Source organism: Cervus elaphus, chromosome 7 (assembly GCF_910594005.1).
Source record: "Cervus elaphus chromosome 7, mCerEla1.1, whole genome shotgun sequence".
NCBI classification, from domain to species: Eukaryota; Metazoa; Chordata; class Mammalia; order Artiodactyla; family Cervidae; genus Cervus; species Cervus elaphus.
The window spans coordinates 3503206-3531071 of record NC_057821.1 but is presented as its reverse complement, the minus strand read 5'-3'; positions in this window follow the sequence as shown (position 1 = coordinate 3531071).

The following is a 27866-nucleotide window of genomic DNA, read 5'->3' as shown; positions in this document are numbered from 1 at the left end:
CCCTTATGTGTGACTCAGCAGTATCACCTTGCTTCCATGACTGCCTGGCTTTCCTCCAAAGGCATTTCCCACCACAGTCTCCTTCCTCACATCCCCTTTATCCGTCTCTTTGCAGTCAACAGCAGCCCTCACCCTGGGATCGCTCCACAATCCCCAAACTCCAGCTCCCAGCCACTGTGCCTTCCAGGGAACCCATGTCCCTGTCTGTGGTATGTATCGCTGTGGCAAGGACTGTCTGGTTCTCATTCCACTTAGGCTGCCCCAGATCAGCTGTTTCACTCTCAGCCTTAAATGTTTCTCCTCTGACTCAGACAGTTGCCCTGATGAGAGGATCAGATCCTTCCTTCAGTTCTGCCACCCACCAAGGGTAGGTCCAGCCCTAGCTTTTCTCCCTAGTTCCTTTATCCTATCAAGTTTTTCATGGTTCTATATATTCTTTTCTGGTGGTCAGGTACTCCTGCCCAGTCTCAGCTGGTGTTCTGCATGCACCTTCAGGGTCTGAAGGTGTCTTCCTGATGCATTCATGGAGAGAGATGTACTCCATGTCTACCTACTCCTCTGCCAGCTTGTACTCCACCCTTTCCTAGAGGTTTTATATTAACCTGTTTCACCTTTTATATTAAAACATCAGGTTGCTTTATCCTTGGCCGGGTATATTACACACATCTGTCGTTTCATGCTCAGGGTGACTTTTATGGAGCCCAAGCTGATTCTGCTCACTGCACAATAAGTCAGTTAATCCAGATGAGGTGTTGGGATGAGGAAGGGACTTTATTTGGAAGCCTGCTGATCAACTATATGGCAGGCTAGCACCTCAAAATAACCTTCTTGTTGGGGCTTTGTTGCCAGGTTATTTGTTCCACTTATATTGATCAAATAAATGAAGTCACCATAATGTTTCTAAGTGGTCTGTTTAAACAATTGCCTAGTACAATGGATGGAAATTCTTTATCTCTGGTGGCACCTCCAATATATTCTAGCAACATAGTTTTTAAAATGTGCTTAAGCTTTATTGATATAATGAATCTCTTATATTAGCCTTATATAATAATTTATGATACCCCCCCACACATAGACATATATATATATATATATATATATATATATATGTATACACATAATTGTATATACATGGTCATTCCATTTCTGTCACTACATAGCTGCGCATCTTTGAGTAACCTCTGTGGCAGTTGTTACCATGTTTCTAAAGTAAGTATAATATCACTATCTAGCTTTTTGGTTTCTGTAAGAATTAAAGCAACACAAGTAAACACCTTAAGAGGACAGTCTGGCTTATTACTATAATTTTGGCCCCCATGCTGATTATTAATATGATGATAATGACAGTATACAGAACACTGAACTTGGGTTTAATTCTTCTCTTGGTTCTTCTATTATGGAACAAGCCATTTAAATCTGTGTTTTGCTTTCCTCATCTGTAAAGTGGAATAAACTATAAGAGTGTACAACACAGTCCAGGAGAGTTTTCTGTACGTGATGGGTAATGGTTTATCACTGCACTGCTTTGTGCAAGGCACTAGACACAGGAGAAACAAAATTTTCTATTTAGTTTTAATTAATTTAAATGTAAATAATCTCATGTGTCTAGCAGCTATTGTGTCAGATAGTGAAGATCTGTAACATTCTAAGATTCTGAACTTACCTATATTCAACAAAACAACAATATAAATGCAAGAATTTATTTGTAGGCCCAGAGTACTTATTTATTCCCCAGAGTGGTCAACTTTCAGGCAGCATCTGTGGTGCTGAGTATAATTGGGCCAAGATAACTTACTTCTCTTTACTTACAGACAAATACTTTATTTTTTCGCTTTGCATATTTCAGTGATGAGTAGCCACTTTCCTAATAAAATCTGTGTTTGTGGTTTTAATTTATGTATTTGAGATTTCTTAATATCTGGTGATCACACTTAAATTTCTAGTCCACACCCAGAGAAAGAGTTAACATACATTAATAGTGAAAACAAATAAACAAACAAACAAACAAGAAAAAAACCAACCAGGCTAGAATAGCTGTTTTTCCATTGTGGATGTACATTAAAATCATTGGGGGTAAGGCCTTTAAAAATTCTGTTCCCAAACCTTCTGATGTAGTTGGGGTAGAGTGAGGCTATTTATTGGTGTATCCCCAGGTGCTTCAAATAGGCTGTCAAGGTGGGAGCCATTGGCTAAAGCTTTGGGAAAGAAAATCATGTCATTAATTCTCCAAGAATTCAAGGAACTAGGGCTGTGTGTTGTTATTCTTATTTGGGAGTCATGTTTATCTAACTCAGTATGCTTACAATTCCCTTGAGAGCTCAGAAGTCTCTTTGTTTTGACAGGCAGAGCAGTGATTCTGATACAGGAGATGGACTGCACATGGAGAGGCAGGGCTTAGAGAACACACAGAGCTATGGCAACTCCTTAAGCTTGGGATGAGATACAAAACAAAAGGAAAAGTCTTGAAATGTTACATAAACGTGAAGTATTGCACATGTGTTAGATTGGGAATTCTCTATACTTGTTAGATTCCAGTAAGGAGGTTGGCACTCATGTATGTAGTTCTCATGCATACATACTACTCATGTATGTAGTTCTCATACAGTGATGGATGAGATGATGATGACAACGCAGACAGTGGTAGCATTAAAATGACCTGTCTGGGGGAACAGTGGACCTCATCTATTTGCCTCTTCGGTGACGACAGTGGGGAACTCCTCCCTCTTCAAGCTGTTACTGTGGAAGTTTAGGTGGCCAGAGAAGGGTCTCCCACGAGGATCTTGGCCATGAAACTTTTGGGTGCTTGTTGCCTCCTAAAAATCTGCTAGGTCACCTACTAGGGACCACTTAGCACCATGGTCAATTTAAAATAGCCTAGTTGTGGTCCATAGACCTAGAAACCTTATTTTGTCTGAGAGTATATACAGTCACTGAGTGTTTCATTTTTATTAACTAAAGTAACTCAAGTGTAAACAAATAAAAATACCAATTTATGAACTCACAATGATTGCTATACAGAAGATAATACTTATGTCTATAAATAAATGTACTATAATTAATAAAATTAATGTACTTTATTCTCATAGGCTCATGTACCTGAGAAACAAAAGCATAATATAAGCTTGTTTACAAGCCATAAAATAAGAATAGAGTGTTCAGATTAATTGACCTGTCCTGCCTTCATACTGAAAAATGATGGCATCTCCTACATCACAGAAGAGATGGTTTTATATGGGGCAAGAACACTTGCTGTCCCAGAGCTGGGCTTCCTCTCCCATGGGGCATGTTAGGATGGACACTGACAATATTTTCTTCTATGACTTTCTTTCCACTATGTTCCTGAGACTAAATACCTTTTACAGTATTTACCTTTTAAATACTATGCACATTTTAAGGATACAGTCCTTCCCTAGAGATGATAATGCATTGAAATGAGTTTTAGTTTTCTATTAGCACTGGCTCACTGATGTTGCAAAGACACTCAGATTTCCACAGATGATGAGGCATGTAGGTTTATTTTGAGATTTCAAGCAAAGAAAACTTTGGTGGCTCGTATCAATCAACTTGAATATATATCATGACCAAGGATAACACTAGTGACTTAGCATTAACACTTCTGTTGTCTCTGAGTGTCCTCACATAAGCATCCAGAGAGAGCATATAATCTGGTCTCTTTCTTAAGTCAACCTAAATAAACCTAGAAGGTAATAATCAAACAAACAGTGTTTATTTGGGAGCAGAGAATTGCCATTTGGTCACTAAGAGACAGCTGGCAGCCCAAACAGTGTCCTATTAGGAAGTAAAAGTCAGGGGCTTTTAGAGGCAAAACAGAGAGGTTTACATTACAAATAATTTTAATTGGAGCTGGAGGCAGATGCCAGTATTGGCTGAAGGACTGATCACTAAGGCCATAACCAGAGGGAGGGAAAAGGCAGTGATGGTGACAAACTGCAGGTTTTCTAGGGTAGTCCTTGGGATATCAGTGACTTGACCCAGTTCAAACGTTAATGGTCCCACCTGGTGAGGACATGGTTAATGCCCACCTTATTAATTGCCTTCTGGCTCCGCTTGAGAACCCCTGGCACAAATGACTCCATTTTATTTCACATTTCCCACTTCCTAGGAGAAAACAGCCATACTGGGTGGAGTTCCCACATGGTCTTTCTCCATAAGCCATTTGCTTTCTTACCTTCATTTTGTGATGACCGCCTTGCTTAGAATGCTGATCTGTGGTCTCAGTACAGAAGGCATGGGTAACTTGTGAACAAATTCCTGCTTTGGGCAGACTCCCTCACCAGAAGGCTATGGACTTGCTGGCTACCCAGGCCTTCATGTTACATGCCAGTCTTGCAGGACTAAATGTCAGTACATTTTTCTGAATGCGTCATAACTCTTAACTGTTGATGTTCAAGTCTTCGAGTAATAATTTCTTTTATTTGTAAATTACTAGGGGAATGTCCTCTTAATAATCACTATTAGTTCAGTTCAGTTCAGTTGCTCAGTCGTGTCTGACTCTTTGCAACCCCATGGACTGCAGTACGCCAGATTTCCCTTTCCATCAGCAACTCCCAGAGCTTACTCAAACTCATGTCCATTGAGCCAGTGATGCCATCCAACTATCTCATCCTCTGTTGTCCCCTTCTCCTCCCACCTTCAGTCATTCCCAGCATCAGGGTCTTTTCAAACGAGTCAATTCTTTGTATCAGGTGGCCAAAGTATTGCAGTTTCAGCTTCAGCATCAGTCCTTCCAATAAATACTATTCCAGTCCTTCTGTTAGTTACTATAACATAGATTAAATTGGGCCAACTTATTTTAAACAGAGTTGATTGACATAGCAAGAAAGTCAGATATGAATTCTAGTCAAAGTAACTAGGAAAACTAAGAAAGAAAGAAAGAAATACTATGCAGTAACATTTATTCAAAAGCTGATACTTAACATATTCCCCAATGTGGTGCTAGCAGCAAAGAACTCGACTGTCAATGCAGGAAATGAAAGGGATGCAGGCTCAACCCCTGAGTCAGGAAGATCCCCTGGAGGAGGGTATGGTGACTCACTCCAGTATTCTTGCCTGGAGAATCCCATGGACAGAGGAACCTGGCCGGCTACAGTCCATAGTGTCACAAACAGTTGGACATGACTGAAGTTGATTTAACACACAAAATACTTAACAAAGGAAAAATTTTACAATAATCTTTACCATTATGGTTACTATTTAGATGTGTTTTCATAAAAGATAATATAAATTCAAGTTTTCATATTATAGTACAAAATACAGGTTGCTATTTACAAAATAAGAAAATGTGCAATTTTATTCATTAAAAGAAATGAATGAATCTCGATTATTAAATAAAATATACCTTCTGTTCTTTATTAAGCTATATATATTTCAGAGAAACCAGGATCTGCATGAACATAAAATTGGTATATATTGTATATTTCATAAACATTAAATGTCAAATCCAAACTCAAGTACTGCATGTAGTAAATTCTTTGTAAATGTGTCAATCTAACTTTAAAGGAGATAAATATCAATATCTTCTTTAATTGCCATTAGAATTTTTTCAAGTCATGTGTCAATATATTTCCTTCACATTTAATTATTTCCAGTGTATCTTATAGAGCATATGTCATGTTGGACATAAAAATATATTTATGTTTAATATTAATATCAGATATTTATAATTTTGACATTTGCCACCATTGTAAAATAAGTCTAGTGATTTACTTCAGTATTATATGTCTCTGGGAGTAAGTAGAAATAATAAGCAAATTCTGAGTCAGACTTAACTGGGTTTGTACTATCTGCACTGTCTTTCATGTGTTTTACACATAAATGTTTTGTGTTGCTCTATTATGCAAGTATAAATGTCAGTATAAGTAAAGACTCAATGTGAATTTAAATCTGCTTTCTTTCCACATTATTGAGGACATGCTGACATTGAAATAAACAATTAAAAATAGAAGCTATGGAGATATTTTTCCTCTTCCTGGAAAATGAAAAATGAAACAACTTCTGTCAATTTGTCAAAGTAAACAAATCTGCTTACTTATGATTTATTTTCTTTGCCAAGGAAACATACACATGTACACCCGTGGAGGATTCATGTCAATGTATGGCAAAACCACTACAATATTGTAAAGTAATTAGCCTCCAATTAAAATAAATAAATTTATATTAAAAAAACAAGTTATATAGCTTTTAAAATACCTTTTAGTGCTGGTAACAGTTTACAAATTCTCTGCTACATAAAGCAATGTGTGCTACTTGCTTGATGATGCTTGTCATTCTCTACTGTGTTTGTAAAACAAAGTCCCTAAGGTCAGAGGTGGGGAAAACCTTGAGCCATGTACTTTGTAACTTGTATTTTGTAGATGTGAAAAATGAGACTTAGAAAGTCTTCAGCTCCTTTATCACAGTCCTGTATGTTATAGGTGGATGAGCGAGGAAAGCTCACAGTCCTGCTAACCAAGTGTTCTTTCCCTTATCCCAAAGCTGTCATACTGTTGAATTCCAAATACTATTTTTGTTAAGGGTTTCTGTAAGGGTCTTTTTTCCATCTTAAGGTTATTTCTATATCTAAGGGAAGGCAAAATTTTACATTTGATTGCTCCAAAAGATACCAGCTTTTCAAAAACCCACCAGAGAAGATGTGGACAGGAAAGTAAACCTATGTTTTAATTAAGACTCCAGCCTCTTTCAGGAATAGGTGGAGAATTTGAAATGTGAAAACTTGTCCTAGACACCTTTCCAAGGTGAAAAGGTATTTGAGGTTTACCTATTCCTTCCTTTAAAATGTCTTTGTGGCTGGAGATTTAGTTAGATTATTTAAAAAATTATTTAATTTCCTTGGCTCATCCTTAATATAAAGAAATTCTAAAATCTTACCCACACAATTCCAGTATATCTGCACAAACATCGCAAAGCTTTCCCTTGAAAAGGATCAAGTTTTTAATCCCCAAAACATCAAAAGCATTTGTTTTGATCTTTCACCTAGTTAAAGCTCTCATATTGGAAGTTATGTATTTATGATACTGATTCTTCAACTTACTGAAGTTTTATCTTATGAAATATAGCTTCTATTTCTATTTCTATGTTCTCTGTGTGCTGAAGTCTAGTTTACAGGACATTAAAGCAGCCACTATCACCTTTTTAATGTTTCCTGTTTGCATGAGATTTCTATTTTTTGTTCAACTACTTTTAACAAAGTTGTTTTTAAAGTAGATTTTGCAGGCAACATAGAATTAGTTTTCATTTCTTCATTCTAAATCCATGTTGATAATCTATGGCTAACTTTGAGTCTGAGTCCTTAGTCAATGAACACTTAATTATTGTAAGGTTGTATTTAGGTCTACAGTTTTACTATTATTGTTGTTGTTGTCATTATTAGTTTGTTCTTTTTTTATTTTTTCTGCCTTGTTTATAATTATTAAATACATTTTCAAATAAAATCTTCACTTATTTATTATTTTTCACCTGTCTCACTATACAGATTTTTTAGTGGTAGTTCTAGGAATTACAATATATATCCTTTAAATCTCACTGTATATACAGAGTTGGTTGTACAACTTCATGTTGAACATAGAAATCTTGCTACGTCTAGGTCTATTTACCCCACCTCTCAACTTCTTCATAATAGATGTCATAGTAGACCTACATAGGTGTTATCTATTACAAAACATATAATATTTTTAAACTGTCATATAAGCTTAACTACATTAAAAAGAGATGTCTTTTAAATTTCTATGTATATAATTTTCAGTGTTCTTCAGATTTTCTTGAAGATTTCATTTTCAATCATGTATTGTATTCTTGTAGTCTACTTAGGCTATCTTATAGTACAGACCTACTGGTGAAAAATTTAGTACTTTTTTAATCTGAAAAAAAATCCTATTTTCTTTTTTTATATTTATTTATTTTTTAATTGAAGCATAATTGCTTTGCAGAATTTTGCTGTTTTCTGTCAAACCTCAACATGAATCAGCCATAGGTATACACATGTACCCTCTTTCTTGAACTTCCTTCCCATATCCCTCCCCATCCCACCCCTCTAGGTTGATTCAGAGCCCCTGTTTGAGTTCCCTGAGACATACTGCAAATTCCCATTGGCTAGTTATTTTACATATGGTAATATAAGTTTCCATGTTACTCTCTCCATACATCTCACCCTCTCTTCCCCTCTCCCCATGTCCATAAGTCTATTCTCTATGTCTGTTTCTCCACTGTTGCTCTGCAAATAAATTCTTCTGTACCATCTTTCTTGTTTCTATATATATGTGTTTGTAAATGATAATTACCTTTCTCTTTCTGACATACTTCACTTTGTATAATAGGCTCTTGGTTCATCCACCTCATCAGAACTGACTCAAATGTGTTCCTTTTTAATGGCTGAGTAATATTCCATTGTATATGTGTAACAACTTCTTTATCCATTCATCTGTCGATGGACATCTAGGTTGCTTTCATGTTCTAGCTATTGTAAATAGTGCTGCAATGAACATTGGGATACATGTGTCTCTTTCAGTTCTGGCTTCCTCAAAGTAAATACCCAGGAGTGGGATTGTTGGGTCATATGATGGTTTAATTCCTACTTTTTTAAAGCAACCTCCATACAGTTTTCCATCGTGGCTGTATCAGCTTACATTCCCACCAACAGTGCAAGAGTGTTCCCTTTTCTCCACATCTTCTCTAGCATTTATTGTTTTTAGACTTTTTGATGATGACTATTCTGCCCAGTGTGAGGAGATATCTCATTGTAGTTTTGATTTGCATGTCTCTAGTAAGGAGCGATGTTGTGCATCTTTTCATGTATTTGTTAGCCAGCTGTATGTCTTCTTTGGAGAAATGTCTGATTAAGTCTTTTTTCCCACTTTTTGATTGAGTTTGTTTCTCTGGCATTGGGTTGTATGAGCTGCTTGTATATTTTGGAAATTTAATCCTTTGTCAGTTGTTTCATTTGCTATTATTTTCTACCATTCTGAGGGCTATCTTTTCACCTTGCTTATAGTTTCCTTTGCCGTGCAAAAGCTCTTAAGTTTAATCAGGTCCCACTTGTTTACTTTTGTTTTTATTTCTAGTACTGTAGGAGGTGGTCATAAAGGATCTTGCTTTGATTTATGTCATCGAGTGTCCTGCCTATGTTCTTCTCTAAGAGTTTTCTAATTTCTGGTCTTACATTTAGGTCTGTAATCCATTTTAAATTTATCTTTGTGTATGGTGTTAGGAAGTGTTCTAATTTCATTCTTTCACTTGTACATATCCAGTTTTCCCAGCAACACATATTGAAGAAACTGTCCTTGCCCAATTGTTATTCTCGACTCCTTTGTCAAAAATAAGGTACCCATAGGTGCTTGAGTTTATTTCTGGGCTTTCTATATTGTTCCTTTGGTCTGTATTTCTGTCTTTGTGCCAGTACCATACTGTCTTGATGACTGTAACTTTGTAGTTTAATCTGAAGTCAAGAAGGTTGATTCCTCCAGATCCATTCTTCTTTCTCAAGACTGCTTTGGCCATTTGGGGCCTTTTGTATTTCCATATGAACTGTGACATTTTTGTTCTAGTTCTGTGAAAAAATGCCATTGGTAATTTGATAGGGATCACATTGAATCTGTAGATTGCATTTGGTAGTATAGTCATTTTCACAATATTGATTCTTCCTACACAGGAACATGGAATATCTCTCCATCTGTTTATGTCATCTTTGATTTTTTTCATCAATGTCATAATTTTCTGTATACAGTTCTTTTGTCTCCTTATGAAAGTTTATTCCTAGATATTTGATTCTTTTTGTTGCATTGATGAAAGTGATGAATTCCTTAATTTCTCTTTCTGATTTTTCATTGTTATTATATTGGTGATTTCTGTGTATTGATTTTGTATCTTGTGACTATGATAAACTCACTGATTAGCTCTAGTAAGTTTCTGATAGTATCTTTAGTATTTTCTATGTTTAACAACATGTTATTTGCAACCAGTAAGAGCTTTACTTATTTTTTGATCTGTATTCTTTTTATTTCTTTTTCGTCTCTGATTGTTGTAGCTAGGACTTCCAAAACTATGTTGGATAATAGTGGTGAAACTTGGCACCCTTGTCTTGTTCTTGATCTCAGGGGGAATTATTTCAGTTTTTCACCATTGAGAATAATGTTTGCTGTCGGCTCATTATATATGGCCATTACTATGTTGAGTTAAGTTCCTTCTGTGCCAATTTTTGAAGAGTTTTAATCATAAATGGGTGCTGAATTTTGTCAAAGGCTTTTTCTGCATCTATTGAGGTTATCATATGGTTTTTATCCTTCATTTTATTAATATAGTGTTCACATTGATTGATTTGCATATACTGAATAATCCTGACATCCCTGGAATAAACCCAACTTGATCATGTTGTATGAGTTTTTTGATGTGTTGCTGAATTCTCTTTGCCAAAATTTTGTTGGGAATTTTTTTGCACATATTTTCATCAGTGATATTGGCCTGTAGTTTGTGTGTGTGTGTGTGTTCTCTTTGTCTGGTTTTGGTATCAGGTTGATGGTGGTCTCATAGAATGAGTTTGGAAGTGTTTCTTCCTCTGCCAATTTTTAAAGAGTTTTAGAAGGTTAGGCATCAACTCTTCTCTAAATGTTTGATAGAATTCTCCTGTGAAGCCATCTGGTCCTGGGCTTTTGTTTTTTTGGGGGGAGATTTTAAATCATAGCTTTTATTTCAGTGCTTATATTGTTGTTCATAATTTCTATTTCTTTGGAAGATTGAACTTTTCTAAGAATCCGTCCATTTCTTCCAGGTTATCCATTTTATTGCCATATAGTTGTTAATACTAATCTCTTATAATCCTTTGTGGGCTATCCTGATAGCTCAGTAGGTGCAGAATCTACCTGCAATGCAGAAGACCCTGGTTCGATCCCTGGGTCAGGAAGATCCACTAGAAAAGGGATAGGCTGCCCACACCAGTACTTTTGAGCTTCCATTGTGGCTCAGCTGGTAAAGAATCTGCTTCCAATGGAGGAGACCTGCATTCAATCCCTGGGTTGGGAAAATCCCCAGGAGAACGGAAAGGCTTCTCACTCCAGTATTTTGCCCCAGAGAAGTCCATGGACTGTATAGTCCATGGGGTTGCAAAGAGTCAGACATGACTGAGTGACTATCATTTTCACTTTCTTTCATAATCCTTTGTATTTCTGCATTGTCTGTTGTAATCTCTCTTTTTTCACTTCTAATTTTGTTCATTTGATTATTCTCTCTCTCTCTCTGTCTTTTTTTTTTTTTTTTTTTGATGACTCTGGCTCAAGGTTTGTCAACTTGATCTTTTCAAAGAATCAGATTTTAGTTTTATTCATCATTACAAAGGTTTCTTTCATTTCTTTTTCATTTATTTCTGCTCTGAACTTTATGACTTCTTTCCTTCTACTAATTATGGGGTTCTTCTTTTTATGTTTATCCATTTTATGTTTATCCATTTATGTTCTTCTTTTCCAGTTATTTTGGGTGTAAAGTTAGGTTGTTTATTCGATGTTTTTCTTGTTTCTTGAGGTAGGATTGTATTGCTATAAACTTCCCTCTTAGAACTGCTTTTGTTGCATCCCACAGGTTTTCAGTTGTCGTGTTTTCATTGTCATTTGTTTCTAGGAATTTTTTTATTTCCCTTTGATTTCTTCAGTAAACTGTTGATTATTTAGAAATGTAATGCTTAATCTAAATGTGTTCATGTTTTTTTTAACAGTTTTTTTCCCTTGTGATTGATATCTAGTCTTATAGCGTTGTGGTTGGAAAAGATGTTTGATACAATTTTCAATTTTCTTAAATTTACTGATGTTTGATTTGTGACACATGATGTGGTCTATCCTGGAGAATGTTCCATGTGCACTTGAGAAAAAGGTGTTTTCTTCTGCATTTGGATGGAATGTCCTGAAGATATCAATGAGATCCATCTCACCTAGTGTATCATTTAAGACTTGTGTTTCCTTATTAATTTTCTGTTTGGATGATCTGTCCGTTGATGTGAGTGGGGTGTTAAAGTCTCCTACTATTATTGTTTTACTCTCAATTTCTCCTTTTATGTCTGTTAGTGTTTGTCTTATGTATAGAGGTGCTCCTATGTTGGGTGTGTAGATATTTACAATTGTTATATCTTCCTCTTGGATTGATCCCTGGATCATTAAGTAGTGTCCTTCCTTATCTCTTGCAATTTTCTTTATTTTAAGGTCTATTTTGTTTGATATAAGGATTGCTACTCCAGCTTTCTTTTGCTTTCTGTTTGCATGGAATATAATTTTCCATCCTCTAACCTTCAGTCTATATGTGTCTTTAGATCTGAACTGGGTTTCTTGTAGATGGCCTGTATGTTTCTTGTTTTTGTATCCATTTAGTCAGTCTGTGTTTTTTGGTTGGAGAATTTAATTCATTTAGATTTAAAGTAATTATTGATATATATGTTCCAATTGATATTTTCTTAATTGTTTGGCATTTGTTTTTGTAGATCTTTTTCTTTTCCTTTATTTCCTGACTATGCAACTAAGTGCCTTTAACCTTTGTTGTAAAGCTGGTTTGGTGGTACTGATTTCTCTTAACTTTTTATTGTCAGAAAAACTTTTGATTTCTCCATCAGTTTTGAATTAGATCCTTGGTTTGTTGAGTAATTTTTGTTGTAGATTTTTCCCTTCCAGTAGTTAAATATATCCTGCTATCCCCTTCTGGTCTAGAGAGTTTCTGCTGAAAGATCAGCTATTAAACGTATGGAGTTTCCCTTGTATGCTACTTGTTGCTTCTCCCTTGCTGCTTTTAATACTCTTTCATTGTGTTTAATCTTTGTTAGATTAGTGTGTGTCTTGGCATGTTGCTGCTTGGGTTTATCCTGTAAGGGACTGTCTTCACCTCTTGGATTTAATTGACTACTTCTTTTACCATTTTATGGAATTTTCAACTATAATCTCTTCAAAACTTTTCTCATACCCTTTTCCTCTTTTTCTTCTGGGACCCCTATAACTCTAATGTTGGTGCGTTTAATATTGTCCAAGAGGTCTCTCAGACTATCCTCACCTTTTTTCATTTCTTTTACTTTATTTTCTTTTTTTTTTCTTTTTTCTTTTGACAATGATTTTTTTTTTTTTTTTAAGTTGGAGGCTAATTACTTCACAACATTTCAGTGGGTTTTGTCATACATTGATATGAATCAGCCATAGATTTACACGTATTCCCCATCCCGATCCCCCCTCCCACCTCCCTCTCCACCCGATTTCTCTGGGTCTTCCCAGTGCACCAGGCCCGAGCACTTGTCACATGCATCCCACCTGGGCTGGTGATCTGTTTCACCATAGATAGTATACATGCTGTTCTTTTGAAATATCCCACCCTCACATTCTCCCACAGAGTTCAAAAGTCTGTTTTGTATTTCTGTGTCTCTTTTTCTGTTTTGCATATAGGGTTATCGTTACCATCTTTCTAAATTCCATATATATGTGTTAGTATGCTGTAATGTTCTTTATCTTTCTGGCTTACTTCACTCTGTATAATGGGCTCCAGTTTCATCCATCTCATTAGGACTGGTTCAAATGAATTCTTTTTAATGGCTGAGTAATATTCCATGGTGTATATGTACCACAGCTTCCTTATCCATTCATCTGCTGATGGGCATCTAGGTTGCTTCCATGTCCTGGCTATTATAAACAGTGCTGCGATGAACATTGGGGTGCACGTGTCTCTTTCAGATCTGGTTTCCTCAGTGTGTATGCCCAGAAGTGGGATTGCTGGGTCATATGGCAGTTCTATTTCCAGTTTTTTAAGAAATCTCCACACTGTTTTCCATAGCGGCTGTACTAGTTTGCATTCCCACCAACAGTGTAAGAGGGTTCCCTTTTCTCCACACCCTCTCCAGCATTTATTGCTTGTAGACTTGTGGATAGCAGCCATCCTTATTGGCGTGTAATGGTACCTCATTGTGGTTTTGATTTGCATTTCTCTAATAATGAGTGATGTTGAGCATCTTTTCATGTGTTTGTTAGCCATCTGTATGTCTTCTTTGGAGAAATGTCTGTTTAGTTCTTTGGCCCATTTTTTGATTGGGTCATTTATTTTTCTGGAATTGAGCTTCAGGAGTTGCTAGTATATTTTTGAGATTAATCCTGTGTCTGTTTCTTCATTTGCTATTATTTTCTCCCAATCTGAGGGCTGTCTTTTCACCTTGCTTATAGTTTCCTTTGTAGTGCAAAAGCTTTTAAGTTTCATTAGGTCCCATTTGTTTATTTTTGCTTTTATTTCCAATATTGTGGGAGGTGGGTCATAGAGGATCTTGCTGTGATTTATGTCGGAGAGTGTTTTGCCTATGTTCTCCTCTAGGAGTTTTATAGTTTCTGGTCTTACATTTAGATCTTTAATCCATTTTGAGTTTATTTTTGTGTATGGTGTTAGAAAGTGTTCTAGTTTCATTCTTTTACAAGTGGTTGACCAGTTTTCCCAGCACCACTTGTTAAAGAGGTTGTCTTTTTTCCATTGTATATCCTTGGCTCCTTTGTCAAAGATAAGGTGTCCGTAGGTTCATGGATTTATCTCTGGGCTTTCTATTCTGTTCCATTGATCTATATTTCTGTCTTTGTGCCAGTACCATACTGTCTTGATGACTGTGGCTATGTAGTAGAGCCTGAAGTCAGGCAGGTTGATTCCTCCAGCTCCATTCTTCTTTCTCAAGATTACTTTGGCTATTCGAGGTTTTTTGTATTTCCATACAAATTGTGAAATTCTTTGGTCTAGTTCTGTGAAAAATACCGTTGGTAGCTTGATAGGGATTGCATTGAATCTATAGATTGCTTTGGGTAGAATAGCCATTTTGACAATATTGATTCTTCCAATCCATGAGCATGGTATGTTTCTCCATCTGTTTGTGTCCTCTTTGATTTCTTTCATCAGTGTTTTATAGTTTTCTATGTATAAGTCTTTTGTTTCTTTAGGTAGATATACTCCTAAGTATTTTATTCTTTTTGTTGCAATGGTGAATGGGATTGTTTCCTTAATTTCTCTTTCTGTTTTTTCATTGTTAGTATATAGGAATGCAAGGGATTTCTGTGTGTTAATTTTATATCCTGCAACTTTACTATATTCATTGATTAGCTCTAGTAATTTTCTGGTAGAGTCTTTAGGGTTTCCTATGTAGAGGATCATGTCATCTGCAAACAGTGAGAGTTTCACTTCTTCTTTTCCTATGTGGATTCCTTTTACTTCTTTTTCTGCTCTGATTGCTGTGGCCAAAACTTCCAACACTATGTTGAATAGTAGTGGTGAGAGTGGGCACCCTTATCTTGTTCCTGATTTCAGGGGAAATGCTTTCAATTTTTCACCATTGAGGGTGATGCTTGCTGTGGGTTTGTCATATATAGCTTTTATTATGTTGAGGTATGTTCCTTCTATTCCTGCTTTTTGGAGAGTTTTAATCATAAATGAGTGTTGAATTTTGTCAAAGGCTTTTTCTGCATCTATTGAGATAATCATATGGTTTTTATCTTTCAATTTGTTAATGTGGTGTATTACATTGATTGATTTGCGGATATTAAAGAATCCTTGCATTCCTGGGATAAAGCCCACTTGGTCATGGTGTATGATTTTTTTAATATGTTGTTGGATTCTGTTTGCTAGAATTTTGTTAAGGATTTTTGCATCTATGTTCATCAGTGATATTGGCCTGTAGTTTTCTTTCTTTGTGGCATCTTTGTCTGGTTTTGGAATTAGGGTGATGGTGGCCTCATAGAATGAGTTTGGAAGTTTACCTTCTTCTGCAATTTTCTGGAAGAGTTTGAGTAAGATAGGTATTAGCTCTTCTGTAAATTTTTGGTAGAATTCAGCTGTGAAGCCATCTGGTCCTGGGCTTTTGTTTGCTGGAAGATTTTTGATTACAGTTTTGATTTCCTTGCTTGTGATGAGTCTGTTAAGATCTTCTATTTCTTCCTGGTTCAGTTTTGGAAAGTTATACTTTTCTAAGAATTTGTCCATTTCATCCAAGTTGTCCATTTTATTGGCATAGAGCTGCTGGTAGTAGTCTCTTATGATCCTTTGTATTTCACTGTTGTCTGTTGTGATCTCTCCATTTTCATTTCTAATTTTGTTAATTTGGTTCTTCTCTCTTTGCTTCTTAATGAGTCTTGCTAATGGTTTGTCAATTTTGTTTATTTTTTCAAAAAACCAGCTTTTAGCTTTGTTGATTTTTGCTATGGTCTCTTTAGTTTCTTTTGCATTTATTTCTGCCCTGATTTTTAAGATTTCTTTCCTTCTGCTAACCCTGGGGTTCTTCATTTCTTCCTTCCCTAATTGCTTTAGGTGTAGAGTTAGGTTATTTATTTGGTTTTTTTCTTGTTTCTTGAGGTAAGCCTGTAATGCCATGAACCTTCCCCTTAGCACTGCTTTTACAGTGTCCCATAGGTTTTGGGTTGTTGTGTTTTCATTTTCATTCATTTCTATACATATTTTGATTTCTTTTTTGATTTCTTCTATGATTTGTTGGTTATTCAGAAGTGTGTTATTTAGCCTCCATATGTTTGAATTTTTAACAATTTTTTTCCTGTAATTGAGATCTAATCTTACTGCACTGTGGTCAGAAAAGATGACTGGAATGATTTCAATTTTTTTGAATTTTCCAAGACCAGATTTATGGCCCAGGATGTGATCTATTCTGGAGAAGGTTCCGTGTGCACTTGAGAAAAAGGTGAAGTTGATTGTTTTGGGGTGAAATGTCCTATAGATATCAATTAGGTCTAGCTGGTCCATTGTGTCATTTAAGGTTTGTGTTTCCTTGTTAATTTTCTGTTTAGTTGATCTATCCATAGGTGTGAGTGGGGTATTAAAGTCTCCCACTATTATTGTGTTACTATTGATTTCCTCTTTCATACTCGTTAGTGTTTGCCGTACATATTGCGGTGCTCCTATGTTGGGTGCATATATATTTATAATTGTTATATCTTCTTCTTGGATTGATTCTTTGGTCACTATGTAGTGTCCTTCTTTGTCTCTTTTCACAGCCTTTATTTGAAAGTCTATTTTATCTGATATGAGTATTGCGACTCCTGCTTTCTTTTGGTCTCCGTTTGCATGAAATATTTTTTTCCAGCCCTTCACTTTTAGTCTGTATGTGTCTCTTGTTTTGAGGTGGGTCTCTTGTAGACAGCATATATAGGGGTCTTGTTTTTGTATCCATTCAGCCAATCTTTGTCTTTTGGTTGGGGCATTCAACCCATTTACATTTAGGGTAATTATTGATAGGTATGGTCCCATTGCCATTTACTTTGTTGTTTTGGGTTCACGTTTATACAACCTTTCTGCATTTCCTGTCTAGAGAAGATCCTTTAGCATTTGTTGAAGAGCTGGTTTGGTGGTGCTGAATTCTCTCAGCTTTTGCTTGTCTGTAAAGCTTTTGAATTCTCCTTCATATCTGAATGAGATCCTTGCTAGATACAGTAATCTAGGTTGTAGGTTATTCTCTTTCATTACTTTCACTACGTCCTGCCATTCCCTTCTGGCCTGGAGGGTTTCTATTGATAGATCAGCTGTTATCCTTATGGGAATCCCTTTGTGTGTTATTTGTTGTTTTTCCCTTGCTGCTTTTAATATTTGTTCTTTGTGTTTGATCTTTGTTAATTTGATTAATATGTGTCTTGGGGTGTTTCTCCTTGGGTTTATCCTGTTTGGGACTCTCTGGGTTTCTTGGACCTGTGTAACTATTTCCTTCCCCATTTTAGGGAAGTTTTCAGCTATTATCTCCTCGAGTATTTTCTCATGGCCTTTCTTTTTGTCTTCTTCTTCTGGGACTCCTATGATTCGAATGTTGGGGCGTTTCACAGTGTCCCAGAGGTCCCTGAGGTTGTCCTCATTTCTTTTGATCCTTTTTTCTTTTTTCCTCTCTGCTTCATTTATTTCCACCATTTTATCTTCTACCTCACTTATCCTATCTTCTGCCTCCGTTATTCTACTCTTGGTTCCCTCCAAAGTGTTTTTGATCTCATTCATTGCATTATTCATTTTTAATTGACTCTTTTTTATTTCTTCTAGGTCTTTATTAAACATTTCTTGTATCTTTTCAATCTTTGTTTCCAGGCTATTTATCTGTAACTCCATTTTGTTTTCAAGATTTTGGATCATTTTAATTATCATTATTCTAAATTCTTTTTCAGGTAGATTCCCTATCTCCTCCTCTTTTGTTTGACTTGGTGGGCATTTTTCATGTTCCTTTACCTGTTGGGTATTTCTTTGCCTTTTCATCTTGTTTAGATTGCTGTGTCTGGAGTGGGCTTTCTGTGTTCTGGAGGTCTGTGGTTCCTTTTTATTGTGGAGGATTTACCCAGTGGGTGGGGTTAGACGATTGGCTTGTCAAGGTTTCCTGGTTAGGGAAGCTTGTGTCAGTGTTCTGGTGCATGGAACTTGATTTCTTCTCTTTGGAGAGCAATGGAGTGCCCAGTAATGAGTTTTGAGATGGGTCTATGTGTTAGGTGTGACCTTGGGCAGCCTGTATGTTGATGTTCAGGGCTATGTTCCTGCATTGCTGGAGAATTTGCGTGGTATGTCTTGCTCTAAAACTTATTGGCTCTTGGGTGGTGGTTGGTTTCAGTGTAGGTATGGAGGCTTTTGGACAGTCACTTATTACTTAAAGCTCCATGTAGTCAGGGGTTTTCTGGTGTTCTCAGGTTTTGGGCTTAAGTCTCCTGCCTCTGGATTTCAGTTTTATTCTTCCTGTAGTCTCAGGACTTCTCCAACTATACAGCCCTGATAAGAAAACTTCTAGGTTAATGGCGAAAAGATTCTCCCCCGTTAGGGACACCCAGAGAGGTTCACAGAGTTACATGAAGAAGAGGAGAGGGAGGAGGGAGATAGAGATGAGCAGGAGGAGAAAAAAGGGGGACTCAAGAGGAGAGAGACAGATCTACGCAGCTGTCTGTTCCCAGAGTGTTCTCCGTAGCCCAGTCACCTACAAAGATTCACAGAATTGGATTGGGAAGAGAAGGGGAAAGGAGGAAATAGAGGTGTTCTGAGGTAGAAAACAGAGAGCCAAGATTGGGAGAGAATAATCTTCGGTTTAAAAATAGGGCTTCTCTCTCTTTTTTTTTTTTGTAAGGTTATAGTGTATTGAAAATGAAAATTAAGGAGTAGTAGAGGAGTACTAGAGGACTTTAAAAGAAATAAAAGAAAAAGAAAAATAGAAAATAGAAGAGAAAAAGGAAAGAAAAAAAAGAAGAAAAAAGAAAAAGAAAAAAAAAGAAAAAAAAGAAAGAAAAAATATTTTTTTTTTCTCCTAATTAAAAAAATCATAAAAATCTCCTTTCGAAGACAATGGGCTGCTTTTCTGGGTGCCTGATGACCTCAGCTAGCGATCAGAAGTTGTTTTGTGAAGTTTGCTCTGCGTTCAGTTACTCCTTTGATGAATTTGTAGGAGAGAAAGTGGTCTCCCCGTCCTACTCCTCCGCCATCTTGGCTCCTCCCCCTACTTTATTCTCTTCAGCAGTTATTTCCATCATTTTATCTTCCAGCTCACTGATCCGTTCTTCTGCTTCAGATATTTTGCTATTGATTATTTCTAGAGTATATTTAGTTTCCTCACTTGTGCTCTTTGTCTCTGTATGTTTCTTCTTTAATTCTTCAGGATCTTTGTTAATTGATTCTTGCATTTTCTCCATTCTCTTTTCAAGGTTTTTGATCATCTTTACTATCATTATTCTGAACTCTTTTTCAGGTAGTTTGCCTATTTATTTGGATTTCTATGTTTCTAGTTTGTTCCTTTATTTGTGCAGTATTTCTCTGCCTTTTCATTATTATTATTTTTTAATCTATTGTTTTTGAGGTCTCCTTTTCCCAGGCTTCAAGATTAAATTATTTCTTTTGGTTTTTTCCCTACCTAGGTTGGTCCATGGTTTATGGGAGCTTCATATAGGCTGAGATTTGAACTGAGTTCATTACCCCCCTCCCCCCTCCCCAGATAATCAGGGCTGAATGAGGTGATAATCCTGTCTGCTGATGATTAGGTTCATATTTTTGTCTTGTTTGTTGTTTGGATGAGGCATCCTGTACAGTGTGATATCAGTGGTTGGGTGATGCTGGATCTTATATTCAAGTGGTTTTATTTGTGCAAGTTCCTCGCTATTTCATTCTCCCTAAGGTTAAAGATGCTTACTCCTTGGAAGAAAAGTTATGACCAACCTAAATAGCATATTAAAAAGCAGAGACATTACTTTGCCAACAAAGGTCCGTCTGGTCAAGGCTATGGTTTTTCCAGTGGTCATGTAGGGATGTGAGAGTTGGACTGTAAAGAAAGCTGAGCACCGAAAAATTGATGCTTTTGAACTGTGGTGTTAGAGAAGACTCTTGAGAGCCCGCTGGACTGCAAGGAGACCCAACCAGTCCATCCTGAAGGAGATCAGTCCTGGGTGTTCATTGGAAGGACTGATGCTGAAGCTGAAACTCCAATACTTTGGCCACCTCATGTGAAGGGTTGACTCATTGGAAAAGACCCTGATGCTGGGAGGGATTGGGGGCAGGAGGAGAAGGGGATGACAGAGGATGAGATGGTTGGATGGCATCACCAACTCAATGGGCATGAGTTTGAGCAATCTCCGGGAGTTTGTGACGGACAGGGAGGCCTGGCGTGCTGCGATTCATGGGGTCGCAAAGAGTCGGACACGACTGAGCGACTGAACTGAACTGAACTGAACTGAAGGTTATGTGTTCTCTGGTAGTCTAGGGTCTTAGAGTCAGTTCTCCCACTCCAAAGGCTTAGGGCTTGATCTCTCTTATTTTTTCCTTTGTACTTCCTGGAGTTTCACTAGCACCTAGGATGTGGCATGCAGAGGCTTTGTAGTCAGCACTTCAGATCAGAGCTCCTAGAGTGAAACGTCTGCTCTCAACACCTCAGCTGAATGGCCAAGTGCACAAGTGCTAAGCAGCCCCTCCCATTCTTTTCACTTTGGTAGCCATAAGTTTGTTTTTGAAGTCTGTGAATCTGTTTCTGTATTGTAAATAAGTTCACTTGTATCACTTTTTGGATTCCACATATTAGTGATGTCATATAATATTTATATTTCTGTTTGACTTATTTTACTTAGTATGATAATCTCAAGGTCTATCCATGTCTCTGCAATAATAGCATTATTTCATTCTTTTTATGACTGAGTAATATTATACTGTATATATTTACCACATATTCCTTATCCATTCATCAGTTGATGGACATTTATGTTGCTTCCAATTCTTGGCTATTGTAAATAGTACTGCAATGAACATTGGGGCACATATATCTTTTTGAATTATCATTTTCTGTGTATATAACTAAAAACAGAGCTACCATTATTGTTCAGTCACTACATCATGTCTGACAATTTGCAACTGCATGGACTTCATCACAGCAGACTTCCCTGTACTTCATTGTAATCTGGAGTTTGATCAGACTTAAATCCAGTGAGTTGATGATGCCATCTAACCATCTCATCATGTGTCACCCCCTTCTCCTCTTGTCCTCAATCTTTCCCAGCATCAGAGTCTTTTCTAATGAGTCAGCCCTTCGCATCAGGTGGCCCAAGTATTGTACCTTCAGCTTCAGTGTCAGTCCTCCCAATCAATACTCAGGGATCATTTCCTCTAGAATCAACTTGTTTGATCTCCCTACAGCCCAAGGGACTCTCAAGAGTCTTCTCCAGCACCACAATTTGAAAGCATAAATTCTTTGTTGCTCAGCTTTCTTTATGGTACAATTCTCACATCCGTACATAACTACAGGAAAAACCATAGTTTGAATAGATGGACCTTAGTTGACAAAGTGATGTTTCTGCTTTCTATAAGCTGCCTAGGTTTTCAGTAGCTTTCCTTCCAAGGAGCAAGTATTTTTTAATTTGGGGGCTGCAATCATGCTCCACAGCGATTTTGGAGCCCAAGAAAATAATTTCTATCACTGCTTCCACTTTTACCCTTTTACTTGCCATGAAGTGACAAGCTGGATACAATGAAATTTGTTTTATGTATATAGAGTTTTAAGCCAGCTTTTTAAGTCTCCTCTTTCACCCTCATCAACAAGCTCTTTAGTTCCTCTTCATTTTCTTCCATTATATGTCATCTGCATATCTCAGCTTATTGATATTTCTTCTGGCAATCTTGATTCCAGCTTGTGATTCATCCAGCCTGGCATTTTGGATGATGTACGCTCATATGGGGCTTTCCAGGTGGCACTAGTGGTAAAGAACCCACCTGCCAATGCAAGAGATATAAGAGACATGGGTTTGATCCCTGGGTATGGAAGATCCTCTGGATTAGGAAATGGAAACCCACTCCATTATTATTGCCTAGAGAATCCCATGGGCAGAGGAGCCTGGTGTGCTACACAGTCCATGGGGTCACAAAGAGTCAGACACAGCCGAAGTGACTTAGCACACACTCAGACTCACTTTGCATATAAGTTAAATAAGCAGTGTGACAGTATACAGCATTGATGTACTTCTTTCCCAATTTTGACCCAGTACATTTTCCCATGTCTGGTCCTAATTATTGCTTCTTGACCCATATACAGGTTTCTTAGGAGATAGGTAAGTTTGTCTCGTACTGGTTTTTGGCCTGTGAGCCATGAAGTATCATATCTCTTTAAGAATTTTCCACAGTTTGCCATGATCCACACAGTCAAAGGCTTTAGTGTAGTCAGTGAAGAAGATGTAGATGCTTTTCTGGAATTCCCTTGCTTTTTCTGTGATCCAACAAATGTTGGAAATTTGTTCTCTGGTTACTCTGCCTTTTCTAAATCCAGCTTGTACTCTGAAAGTCCTAAATTCATGTATTACTGAAGCCCAGTTTGAAGGATTTTGAGCATAACCTTGCTCGCATGTGAAATAGGCTCAATTGTGTGGTAGTTTGAGCATTCTTTGGCATTGCCTTTCTTCGGGATTGGAATGAAAGCTGACGTTTTCCAGTCCTGTGGCCACTGCTGAGTTTTCAGAATTTACTGGCATACTGAGTGCTGCACTTTAACAGCATCACATTTAAGATTTTATATAGCTTAGCTGGAATTCCCTCACCTCCACTACATTTGTTCATAATAATGCTTTCCTAGGTCCACTTGACTACCTGCTCCACAATGTCTGGCTCTAGGTGAGTTATTACACCACTGTGGTTACACAGGTCACTAAGACCTTATTTGTACAATGACATACTTTATTTTTTTGGGCTCCAAAATCACTACAGATGGTGACTTCAGCCATGAAATTAAAAGACACTTGTTCCTTGGAAGAAAAGTTACTACTAACCTAGACAGCATATTAAAAAGCAGAAGCATTACTTTGCCAACAAAGGTCCATCTAGTCAAACCTATGGTTTTTCCAGTAGTAATGTATGGATGTGAGAGTTGGACTGTAAAGAAAGCGGAGTGCTGAAGAATTGATGCTTTTGAACTGTAGTGTTGGAGAAGAGTCTTGACTTGTTGCAGACGCTTGGACTGCAAGGAGATCCAACCAATCCATCTTAAAGGAAATCAGTCCTGAATATTCATTGGAAGGATGGATGCTGAAGATGAAACTCCAATACTTTGGCCACCTGATGCGAAAAACCGACTTATTTGAAAAGACCCTGATGCTGGGAAAGATTGAAGGCAGGAGGAGAAGGGGACGACAGAGGATGAGATGGTTGGATGGCATCACCAACTCAATGGACATGAGTTTGAGTAGGTTCTGGGAGGTGGTGATGGACAGGAAAGCCTGGTGTGCTGCAGTCCATGGAGTGCAAAGAGTCCAACATGACTAAGAGACTGAAGTGAACTTCTGAAAAAATGAAAAAGCAAAAAACTGTCAAGTGTTAATGTCATTGGCCTAGAATATTCTAAATATAGACTAATTTTTAAAATGGTGAAAGAGGGAATGGAGGTTGGTTAGAACATCCCAGCATTTATTGAAAGAGTGCTATTGGTAATTTGATATAAGTATAGAAGTAGAGATGTGAAAGACAAAAAACAAAACAAATATATCATTGTTTTATTCTATTTTTATCCATTGAAATGTTACCTTTTCCAAGTTACTGACTGTATTTGCCTATTAAAAGAAATTTAAGTCATAAATACTGGAAATGTCTTCAAATTGTGATAAAATCTGAGTGTTAAAATTGGTTGTCTTGACTGAGAACTAGATGGAGAAGGAGTAGGAGGATGTGGAGTACATCTCTCACCACAGATACATCAGGAATACACCTTCAGACACAGAATGCATGCAGAAAAATAGCTGAGAGCAGACAGGAGTACCTGACCAGCAGAAAAGAAACTCGGTAGGATGAAGGGGGAAACAGGAGTGTTAGTAGGACTGGACCTGCCTTCAGCGGGTGGGGGAACAGAAGCAGGGGTCTGATCCCCACGTAGGGGTAATTGTCTGAGTCATATGAGAAATATTTAATGCTGAGAGTGAAACAGCTGATCTGTGGTAGCCTAAATGGAATGAGAATCAGACAGTCCTTGCCACAGGCATACATATCCAGGTGGTGCAGTGTGGCTGGGTGCTGGAGTTTAGGGGTTGTGGAGCTTTCTCTGGGCGAGGGCTGATGATGACTGCAGAGAGACAGATTGAGGGGATGTGAGGGAGAAGATTGTGGTGGGAAATGCCTGTGGAGGAAAACCAGGAAGCCATGGAAGAAAGACTATACTGCTGAGTCATGTGGGTAGGGAGTGAAGCCATCACCAAAGCCTCTCTCCCACCACAAGCCAGCATCTGTAGCTGAACAAAACAGAGGCTGGCCCATCAAACACCTAATGCACTGAACTACAGAGTAGGACCCCATACAGGGTGCCCCTTTAAGTGCCTGATGCACCGATGTACAGAGTAGGACCTCAGCCAGGTGGCCCCTCTATGTGCTTGATGTTCTGATCTATAGAGAAGGACCCCAGGGAAAGAAGTCCTCTAAGTGCCTGAATGGGCAGAGCTATGGAGAAAGACTGGCCAAAAAGGCCTTCTGATCGCCAGCTACAAGAGGCTAAAAGAAAGACTTTGATAGGGCTGTAATTCCTGCAGTGGAGGCAGTCCATGTACCTGCACTCATGATGCAGGCACCCACAATCTTCGTGTGCACCCTTGTGCTCAACTCTCACCGGGGCAGAGCTGCCACAGGCAAAAGAAGTCTTGTGCCTATGTGTGCAGGATTGCTTCAGTAGTGTCCAACTCTTTGTGACCCTGTAGACTGTGGCCTGCCAGGCTTCTCTGTCAGGGAGGGTGGTCTTCCAGTCAAAAATACTGGAGTGTATTGGCCAAAACTGGTTGTCATAACCTTCTAGAGCACTGTATTTCCTGCTGCCCTATCTGCTAAACCCCACCCCCCCCACCCCCCGTGAGTACCTGGTGCTGCCAGAACCCCTGCAACCCAAGGAGCTTCACCACCTGCACACCTGGCCTTCACAGGGGCAAACCCAAGTCCTCCAGGGCAGCCTCAGGAGCAAACTCCTGGGGATGACCCACATGCAGAGGTGGAAAGGAAACCACAATTGAAACCCAGGGGCAGTGTGACAAGGAAGAAGCCCCAAAACCTCCCCACCAGCTGTGCAAGGTGTAAATTAAACCCATACAATTAGCTAGGCATACTCTGTGTCTATGGAATATATAAAACATCATTGAGAGCTCCTGAAAAAGAAAATGCACTAGTTCTGATAGCTGAAACATTGGAGGTAAGAACTCAGTTGAGTAGAACCGCATTAGAATCTGAACTGCCCCCACATCAGGTCCAGAGATCAGAACAGTTTTAGAGGGCATCCTAGGGAAGTGAAGTGGACTCTGACTCCCAACGAGGGAAAGGACTCTGATAGCAGTGACTTAAGAAAAGCATTTATTATTCTTATGTTTTGACTTGTTCTGTAGATTCCTTAGGATTTTTTCTCCAACACCCCCCAAGTTGTAATTGTTGATTTTATTGGCATTATGAAATCTAATTAAGCTTTTGAGCTTTTATTTTTTTCTCAGTTACACTTTTTATTGCTGTTATAAACCTCTGCTTCTATGTTGGGCTTTTGCAGTTCTGGGAAGTTTTTAAAATTTTTTTCTTCTTCTCTTTTTTTTTTTAATTTTAATTTTTTAAACCTATTATTTTTATACATTTATTCCTTTGTTTGCTTTTCCTACTGTTCTTTCCCCCTTGCAGTTAGTTTTTAATATATATAAATATTCTTTATCTCTCTCTACTTAGCTTTGCATATCTATTCTTTCTTTCCTTTCCTTTCAACATATTTGTTAGTTTTATTTTCATTGTTTATTCCCCAGTTGGCACCTCCCTTTAGTTTTGTTTTCCAGTTTATGCTTCACTTAGCTTTGTTCTTAACAGGGAGCTATAATTTTTGGTTTCCTTTGTTAGCCAGGTCAATGTAGTGCACTTTATTTTTGTTGGTCTGTTTTGACTTTGCTCATGTGTGTATATATATCCCTTTATTTTAATTATTATTTGCCTGATTTTGTAACTGTCACTTGTCTGGGGTTCATCTTTGGTTTCTTGTTTTTGGATAATTGTTTTAATCTCACTTAATGCCATAACAAACCACTTGTGAAATCTTCGTTCCTGACCAGAGATCAAGCCCTGAGCCTTTGAGTGGGAGCACTGACTCCAAGACCTTAGACTACAAGAGAAATAAGCCTAGGGGGTATCAAATAGTGAGAACTCACACAAAGGAAACCACTGGAATACTGGCATCACTGGCATCACTCAACCACCAATATCACCCTGTGAGGACGCCTCATCTAAACAAGAAACAAAAAAAAGTACAAACCCTATCATCAGCAGACAGGATTACCACATCACTCAGCCTTGCCCATTAGAGGAAAAACAAGCAAACAAACAAACAAAAACTCAGCACAAATCTCATCTTATATGAAGCTTACACAAACCCCTGGACCAACCTTGGGAAGGCAGAAACCAAAGGAAGAAAGGATTCAATCTTGAAGCCTGTGAAAAGTTCACCTCAAACACAGTAAGTTAAAAAAAAATAATGAAAAGACAGAGAAATACTGCACAAATGAAGGAACAAACTAGAAACACAGAAGTCCAAATAAAAGAAGAGGAAACAGGCCAACTACCGGAAAAAGAATTCAGTATAATGATAGTAAAGATGATAAAAAACCTTGAAAACAAAATGGAGAAAATCAAGAATCAATGAAAAAAGACCTAGAAAAATTAAAGAATAAACATGAGGAGACAAACAACACAACTGCTGAAATTAAAAATACTCTAGAAGGAATCAATTGTAAAATATCTGAAGCAGAAGAACAGAACAGTGAGCTGGATGATAAAATGGTGGAAATTACTTCTGAAGAGCAGAATAAAGTAAAAAGAATGAAAAGGAAGTAGAATAGTCTCAGAGACCTCTGGGACAGTGTCAAATGCACCAACATTCGAATTATAGGGGTTGCAGAAAAAGAAGAGAAAAAGAAAGGGTATGGGAAAAGTTTTGAAAAGATTATAGTTGAAACTTTCCACAATATGCAAAAGGAAATAGTCAATCAAATCCAAGAGGAACAAAAAGTCCTATAAAGGATAAACCCAAGGAGAAACATGCCAAGACACATACTAATCAAACTAACAAAGACTAAACACAAAGAAAGACTTTAAAACCATCAAGGGAGAAGCAACAAGTAACATACAAGGGAAATCCCATATGCTTAATAGCTGATCTTTCAGCAGAAATTCTGCAGGCCAGAAGGGAATGGTAGGATATATTTAAAGTACTGAAAGGGAAAAAATCTACACCAAGGTTACAGTAGCTGGCAAGGATCTCACTCAAAATTGATGGAGAAATTAAAAAAGGTTTTCAGACAAGCAGAAGTTAAGAGAACTCAGTATCACCAAAGCAGCTTTACAACAAATGTTAAAGGGACTGATATAGTCAAGAAATAGAAGAGAAGAAAAAAAAATCT